At 39.1% G+C, this 8,366-nt stretch overlaps 1 pseudogene; it reads left to right on the top strand.

Annotated features, from left to right (window-relative positions):
- Nucleotides 1–4,872: 4,872 nt before the first annotated feature.
- On the top strand, nucleotides 4,873–7,197 carry LOC137987668 (melatonin receptor type 1B-like; annotated as a pseudogene).
- The last annotated feature ends 1,169 nt before the right edge of the window (nucleotides 7,198–8,366 follow it).

Raw genomic sequence — 8,366 nt, forward strand, 5'->3', positions numbered from 1 at the left:
CTATGCGAAGTAACATATTTCCTAACGCTGCGTTGCCCACTCCTTTCAAAGATTCTTGCATTGATGTCCCTTTAAATATCGGTGACACTAGCCTCGTTTCTAAATCAATTTATAGAAAGCTCTTAAAAGCCTCTTTCCTGGTGCTGGGCTCAGGTTCCCAGACCGGGGTTTTTGCTTTGTGATCACTGTGCTCGCATCCGTGATGACTTTGCCAAGAATTATATCTGCGATGTCCTCTGGTTAATTGTTCTGAGGTGTATCAAAGTTCGCGATTCACTTAAGAGCTGAGTCTGTATCGACTCCGACATTTGCGCCTTGTGTGCTCGTTGCGAGTCCATTGATCACTGTTTTTTAAACTGTAATAGAGTCAAACGTGCTGGGTACCCAGGTTGTGCCTAATCCTCCTTCTGTTTCCTTTTTTTGCTGGCCTCTTGTTTCTTCTACCAGAAGAGCCAGAATCGCGCGCTATCTCATTAAGTCCATCCTCTACGGTGTATGGGTCTTTCGCAATAGCGCAACCTCTAACAACGATAGGGTCAATCACCAGGCAATTATCCCTTACATTTCGTCTCATATTTCTAAAAAGATTCGTCTCGATCACAGTCGCATTTCAGACTCTCGGTTTACAGACTCTTGGATCTTTGCCCCATACTGCACCGTGGAGAATGGGTTTCTTAAGATAAATATATAGATGAACAACTAACCCCTAGATACAATTTGTCCGTGCGCTGTTCGCGGTGTCCGCAATCCGGGGATCTCTTCAAGGAATTTACTCACCTCATGGGCTCTGATGTTAGGGCCCCAGGCCCTTGCGGCTAGCTGCCTACTCCGGCTCTGTGTTTCTTGTCAATTTTTTGTACTTCTAAATATGTAAACAGCACGTGTTTCAATTGTAATAAAAGTTATTTTTCTTTGTTTTGAAAAATATATGTATATATATTGTTTAGGGGCCAAGATTTTTCCCACCGGGAGAGTATCTGAAAGCAGCGAAGGACCAACCGCGTTTGAAAGCGATGCACAGGTCGAAATCTAGGGCTGAATCGTCAGGTACGACGCTCTAGCGCGATCTCCAGAGGTACTGCGACTGGATCGCTTTTTTCTCTCTTGTTCAAGCATTTTGCCAGCGCATGCGTTAATGTTCTGTCTCTCCGATAAGTACCATGCCAAAAAAGATGCTGTTTTTTACAAGGAATTGGCATTTCAGTTGATTCTACAGGCATAAACGTAACGTAAGAACCGTGTCTAGTCTTCTCGCATAGGACACAGATAGATCATCTTTTTTTAGAAAATTTAGCTTGGTAACCAAGGCTTGGAAGAATAAAGAAGGATAAATTTAATAATTTTGACGATAGTATCAATGGTTCAATGTACTTGTTCGCACATTATAATAACGATATTTTTTCCTGATTCTGTAATTCTGCTTTAGCGCTTGTTCAGCGATGTTATCACCATAACGAGCCAGACGTTTTAGTAACCAAAACAGAACCTCGGCACACTGTGGAGATAGCAGGCTATTTGCCTGGTATTTCCAACCGCGCTCTATCTGCGCATGCATTGTAAATGAAGTTAAGTCAAGGGTATGCACAAGCACCCGCGTGACCCACTTCTTCTATACCCCAAAAGATTTTATCAAGAGGTGTGGCCACAAGCAAGAGTGTTTTGTGTAAAAGGACAAGTCTCTTTAAGGCGCTGTTACACTGTGCATTTTTTTTTGCAACTTGTCTCGCAACACCGTTTCTACAAATGTTCTCACAGTACGAAACGATTTGTTTTACGGGTGTTACACTGAGCAACGTTTCATGTAACCTGGCTCGTTTTGATGATCCCATAGATTTAGAGTAGCATTTTTCTGCGAGTTTGGCAATTTCATTCGCCTCAAATGTGGCATTGGCTGGTGCCACAAACCGTTGGGACACAAGTTGCAGCACACATGTTTCACTGCGCAAGGCTAAAAAATCGTTATGGGAAGTAGATCCTACTTTTCGCAACAGTTTCTGCAACTGGTCTCCCAACATTTTTGGCCGTAGGAGGATATGTTACCTTGGGCAATGATTCTTGCAACTTGCCTCGCAATGGCATTGCAAGACAGTTGCACGAAAATTTTCACAGTGTAACAGTGCCTTTACCATTGCTCTTTTTTTTCACCCGTTAGTACTAACCACGCATATTTGTGTGGAAAATACTACTGATACTATACTTTCAATACTTGCTTCTAGTAAAACCTCAGTCGAAACGTTATAATAGTGTGTTTATAGTACCTACTGATTGGCATAACAGCTATCAAAGTCTGAAATCCCGACGATGAGTCCCGATATCCACCACATTATACCGTTCCTATGACAAGAAATCACGAAAGGCCAGTTTTCTGCTACGAGAATAACAACGAAAAACGCACTACATTGTCGCTAGAAATTTTCTTCTCACTTTTTCCTCCAGCCGCCTTTCACTATTTGATGAGGGCCGGTCTCGTACTTCTCAAGTAGGGAAGCAGGAAAGTCCCTCGACTCCCATTTCATAGATTTTTTCATCGGAGCAAAAACCAAGTATATTCTTGGTGATACTCGTCTGACTATAACTTCTCATTCCCTGTTAAGGATGCATTAGTGATCTTTGGAAAGGAATTAGACAATAATCTGGACTTTTCTGGTTATATATCAAATAGGTGCAAAGGGATTAATAATCAACTTAACGTTATGATGCGCTTTCATGACCTTATATATTTACAAAGCGTATATTTTGTCACATTTTTATTATTTCTCCTATGTCTGGCATTCTTATGGTGCGCGCATTACGGAAAAACCAGCTCGTCCATGCTAATAAAGCATGCTCTATCCCTTCCTGTGACCAGTGCTACCCCTTTGGACAGACGCTATCTCGACACCACGGTCAGGATACGGAATAACCTACCTGATGATGCCTTGGATGTTATCCACGATTCTGGAATTCAGGCTTTCAGGCATCGCGTTCACAACTACCTGTTGACCTCCAGAGACACAAGGATGTCTAAATGTTATTTATATGTTAATTCATTTTCATTTTACTTTTCTTATATTTGTATTAAGTTCATCAACTCATCAACGTTTGAGCCGCAGTGAGCAACTGATTGGCCTGCCAGAGCTTTTTATCTCTTTAGGCTACTGCTCATTATTGCACCTAAAAAAAGCGCTTTCAGCAACTGAGGAAGCACGTGAAACCGGGCCGATGCCCTAAACTCTCTCACAACCGAGGGTCAAGGACAGGAAATCCCAGAACTATCATCATCCTTAGGTGTCATCTAGAAGGGACTAGGTCTACTCCATTCTTTGTAAATAAATTCACTGAGAAAATAATAATAATTTTAGAAAATGCGTAAGCTCTTTACAGAGAGAAGAGTCCATCTAGAGGCATTCCCTCTGGCCAAGGGCTAACGTTGGAAACGTCACCTTTGAAATTTCTCTCCAGTGGTCAATTTACCATATGAACCCAGTTGTTAAACCTATTTCTTTGTTTCGCTTGCCCACCGACGCAGCACACCAGTTTCTTTAGATACTGAACCCCTTTTTGTATAGATTTTGATTGCTGGCCTTGAGCCTGTTGCATTTATAACAGGATTCGTAATTATATTCTGAAAAGATTGCTATTGATCCCTGACTTCATCAGGTGCAAAAGAAAAATTATGTGAAAGGACTCGATAATTCGACCAATCAAACTCTGTCTCGAATCAATTTATGTCTAAACGCGAGAGTAAGGTTAACTGTACAAAAAAATTAGAAAATGATGAGATTGTCATGATTTTTTAACTTGCATCCACTGGTTCGATTCAGGCGCATAATCCAATTTTTACTACAACATACGATTTATTTAAGTTTGATGTCAATTAAGTTACTTTCTTTGGATACGAGAAGTGAGTTATATAAACCATAAAGAGAAATTTTGAGAAAACTTTGAAAACATGTAATGTTATCGATTGGGCAGCTTTTGTTCAAGAACAAATAGATGTTTGATCAATTTTAGCCTGCACTCACCAGCTAGATTAACAAAAATAATTACACTAAGGAAGTGTTTTTTTTTCCCCCTAGGCTATAGTTTGATCGAAATCTCTTTTAAAGCAATTTAAAATTCACATCTGTTTGTCGAATTTCTTTTGTGAAGAGATTCACTCTGTCTTCGTTCCTTCCTTTTTCATGAAAACTTGTTGGAATTTAATATGAGCCCATGCATTTGCTCACTTGTCGATATAAGATTTACTAATTGTAACGCTGAAAACTTATAATTACCTTCAGAGTCATTTAATATAATGAACTGTTGTACATTTTCATTTCAAAACGAATTAGAGCACTTCAACCTGTAAATACAAAAAGTAATGTCAGATTAACGCGCTCCTACACAGTTGATATAGAGGTGAAAGCCATTTTCTAAAGAGCAGAATACTCCGTCACTTATTTGCATACGGGCGGCGCTTGTTGTGTGATTCGTTCTACAGATAATTCCGCTACAAGAACACAATTTTCGCGGTTATTCCATTGTTTATTTAGTTAACTCTTGTCCTTGTCGTTTCCACATCAACCTTAGACAATCTTGGCTCCTTTTAGAATATACAAAAATCCTTGGAAGACCTTATGTGCTGTTTGTTTTTAATTTGTTCCGGAAAAGACAGAGTAACTTGATGAAATATATACAAAACAAAAATATATTATTTATATGCAAATAAGTGGGCGGGTATCTCAACTACTAGTTTAGCAAACCGAATACCGGGAGAATAACCGCAGAATATGGGGTCATCTTTCTGATCTTGAAGTGATATTATTTGAAGAACAAGGCATAGAAGAATACACGCCATTGATATGCAAATACTTGGCCGGGAATCATGCAGGTTAGCCAAATGGATTTTGATTAGGAGAAACACCTGAAAATTTATACATGAATTAACTTTTCTGATGAATTGAGCTTGCAGGTTGCAGCTTTATTTCTTTCAAGTCGGCTTCAAAGAAGAAAACAACTGCCTGAACAATTCCCTTATAGTTATTTGAAATTATGACAAAAGTTCATTTCCGCGATCGACAGAAGGCTAACCCGTGGATAGTCGTGCATGATTGGATTGAAATAACCTTTGGAAACAAACACCTTACCTGAAAATAGAATACACCCAGTATTGTCTCTTACAGAAGAGAGAGAGTTCATCCAGAAAAGATTTCAACCAGATAAAACCAAAAGGGAGTTTCTACTGAGAAGGAAACACGAGCTAAGAGAAGTGATCATGTCCAGGGACGAAAAAAGAGAGTTGCAAACCAGACACATTTCAGTTGTGATAACAGAAACAGCCATATTTTCATTGGTAATGATCCTTTCACTGTTTGGAAATCTTTTCGTCTGTTATGCTGTTAATCGAAAGGTATTGCCCAGGCCAGCAATGCAGTGATAAGAATACACCTTGGCTTAAAAATTGTTTGGTACTTAGCTGGTCTCACTATTTTATAGTATCTGTTCAACGCCATTAGAGCCATGGTAAATGTAGAAACTTTTGTTAAAGATGGCTTCGTAATGGCAACAAAACTACAGGTAGCTGTTCCAAATGACCATTCTCCAGATGCCAGAAAGGCGACCGATAGTGGCATAGAGCAACTGGCTTGCAAGATGTCAGTGAGAGCAAGTGAGATAATGTAATAGTTGCTGGGGCAGCGCAATCTCGGGTTTCACACTTGCCTTTCTCTCAGTATTTGTTCTTGATCAAGAAACGAAACCGGGTTTTGCAATCTGCATCATTCGGTACCATCCACCGTTTATCCCTGTCATACTCGCCTTTATGTACGCGCCTTATTTCGTTATCGGGTTTTGTTACTGGAAGATTTACAAACAAGTGAAAATGCACAATGCAAATGTTTCATGGCAATCATCCAACGTGTCCGACGTCAACATCAGCAAAACCTTGTTCGTAACTGTCATCGCATTTTTCAGTTTCCTTGTTTCTTCTCATATCATATTTACCACCTCAAAATTTTGCAAAAAAATCTCAATTCCCTCATTACCTTTTTCTTGTTGCAACTGTCTTAATTTTTATGACCAGTTGCATCAACCCGTTTATTTACGGGTATATGAACCGTGCTTTTAAAACCGAGTTTAAGAAGTGGTTGAGTCCTAAAAGGGGTCAATCAGTAACGACAGCAACAATTCAAGAGAATTAACATTGAGACAAGCAGGAGTCTTTCTTCGTTGATGATTACCTCGACAGACATTAAATTAATTTTAAATTACATCCCAGTATCGCAACTGCGAAACGATTGTTGGATTGTTGAGTCGATGAGGAGTAAAAATTGAATCACAAGACTTGAGGATGTTCCTGACGTGGCAATGAATGCCGCCACTCTTTGGAGTAATATGATCCGTTCTGTTACTGAGAAAAAAGGATGAGGTCGTGGATTTAGACGTTTTCATGATACTAAACTATATTATTCAAGCCAGAGCCAGGAAATCCCTTGAAGGCAGCATGGTAAAGGAGGTTAAAACACCGAAGAAATATAAACATCACGAGGGCGAAAGTGGTGAAAACAAAAAAGAAACTGGGTGATTATTCCAAGAGGGAGAGACAGAGGCGCTGCGAGTCTTGAAAATGGGTAACAACAAGTGATTCATTGTTAAAACGAGAGACAAAAAGATTTGCGTTTACAAACACAATCAAGTTTACACATATCATCCAAAGATAAAATTCACAGATGAGATCTCAGGCAAAATCGCTTTTTTTGACACAGTGGTTTACAAAGGTGTGAGATTCCAAACAGAACCATTATTTAGATGAAACCCACTATAAACAGACCGAGACCTTCCTATACGCCCAATATACTTGTCAGGTGTAACACGATGTTTCATAAAGGGTGAAGCTATCAGACTCTTACGCCTAAACTCCTCGGAAATTCATTTCCAGGAGGCTATCTCAAACTTTAAAACGCGATTTAGTATTTCATTGGTATTTATATAATAAATAGAATATTACATGGCCGCTTGGGGGTTACGAAGTTTCTCTTCTCGTGTTGAAAAGTATTTCACTCGTTCGCTGCGCTCATTCATGAAATATTTTTTGACACTCGAAGAGAAATTTCGTATCTCCGCACGGCCATGTAAAATACTCTATTAATTTCACAATTTTTAATTGCTACATGACAGAGTCAAATGTCTGTCTGAATGCCACTAGGGCTATAAAATGCTAGGCTGGAATAACAGCAACCATAATAAATAATGAAGTTTTAAGTCAAATGCCCATTCCGAATGTTACTGAAAGTGGTCAAGTCAAGTCAAACCAGACAACATTGGATAGTTGTGTCTTCAAAGAACAATGGGAAATTGTAAAATAACGAATTTCTGTTTTAACAAGAATTTATCACGAATATAAACTTTTTTCTGATCTTTTAACGTGATCTTTATATAAAGATCTCTAGTCATCTTTATATAAAGATCACTAGTGATCTTTATATTAAGATCACGGTAATCATATTTTCATTAATAATTCAGTGATAATTTCATTGTTTATGTATTGTACCCCGATTTCCTCCGAGACCGGAATCAACACCCTCTCCGGGCTTTTCAGAATGATCATTCTGTACCGGCTACAAAGATGTAGGCACGTGACTGATTTTTGTCATCTGAGAGGATAATAGGCTCATGAATTATTAATGAGTTTTTGAAGGTTTATTAAAATTGGACTCCAATCAAGCTACTTGCTTTGGATACGAGAAGTGAGATATATAACCGTAAGAAGAGATTTTTTTTCTTTTGAAAATGACGTTACAAAGCATGGAATGTAGCCTTCACTGACAACAGTAATACTGTGAGTTCATACTCACGTAAAAGCCACTCTATACTTTATGCGTGGCAGATAAAGAGGAAGGATTTTGCAGAATTAAAAAGTAATTTTATAAGCCTTATACTGATTAGGAGAAGGGTGATAAAACTTGAAAACACAACATAGTAGAGTTGGCTTTCGTCAAGAGTAATTTCAATGACTTGAAGGACATTATACGAAGCATGCAATGTAATCTTCATAATACTATAGGTTTATACCCACATAAAAGCCACTCTATACTTAATGTGCAGCGATGAAGGTGAGATTGTTTTCCAGACTCCAAGAGTGAGCGGTGCTGAATAGGGGAAGGGTGAGAAAAATGGCAGACACGACACAGTGGATTTGGCTTTAGCCAAGAGTTATTTCCGCGCCCCCATAGACGCCGAATAATCGCCTAGGGGTTACATGGTCAGCTGCGTGCTTGCCGCAGGGATGCGGTGCCTTTCAGACACGAGAGAATCGTTTGCCCAGTACACATTACATTGATTCCACATGGATCAAACTATGATATATCTCGAAAACTGGGGAAATTACGAGATGCACAACTGACTGG

The sequence above is a fragment of the Montipora foliosa genome, unplaced genomic scaffold (assembly GCF_036669935.1).
Source record: "Montipora foliosa isolate CH-2021 unplaced genomic scaffold, ASM3666993v2 scaffold_378, whole genome shotgun sequence".
Taxonomy (NCBI): domain Eukaryota; kingdom Metazoa; phylum Cnidaria; class Anthozoa; order Scleractinia; family Acroporidae; genus Montipora; species Montipora foliosa.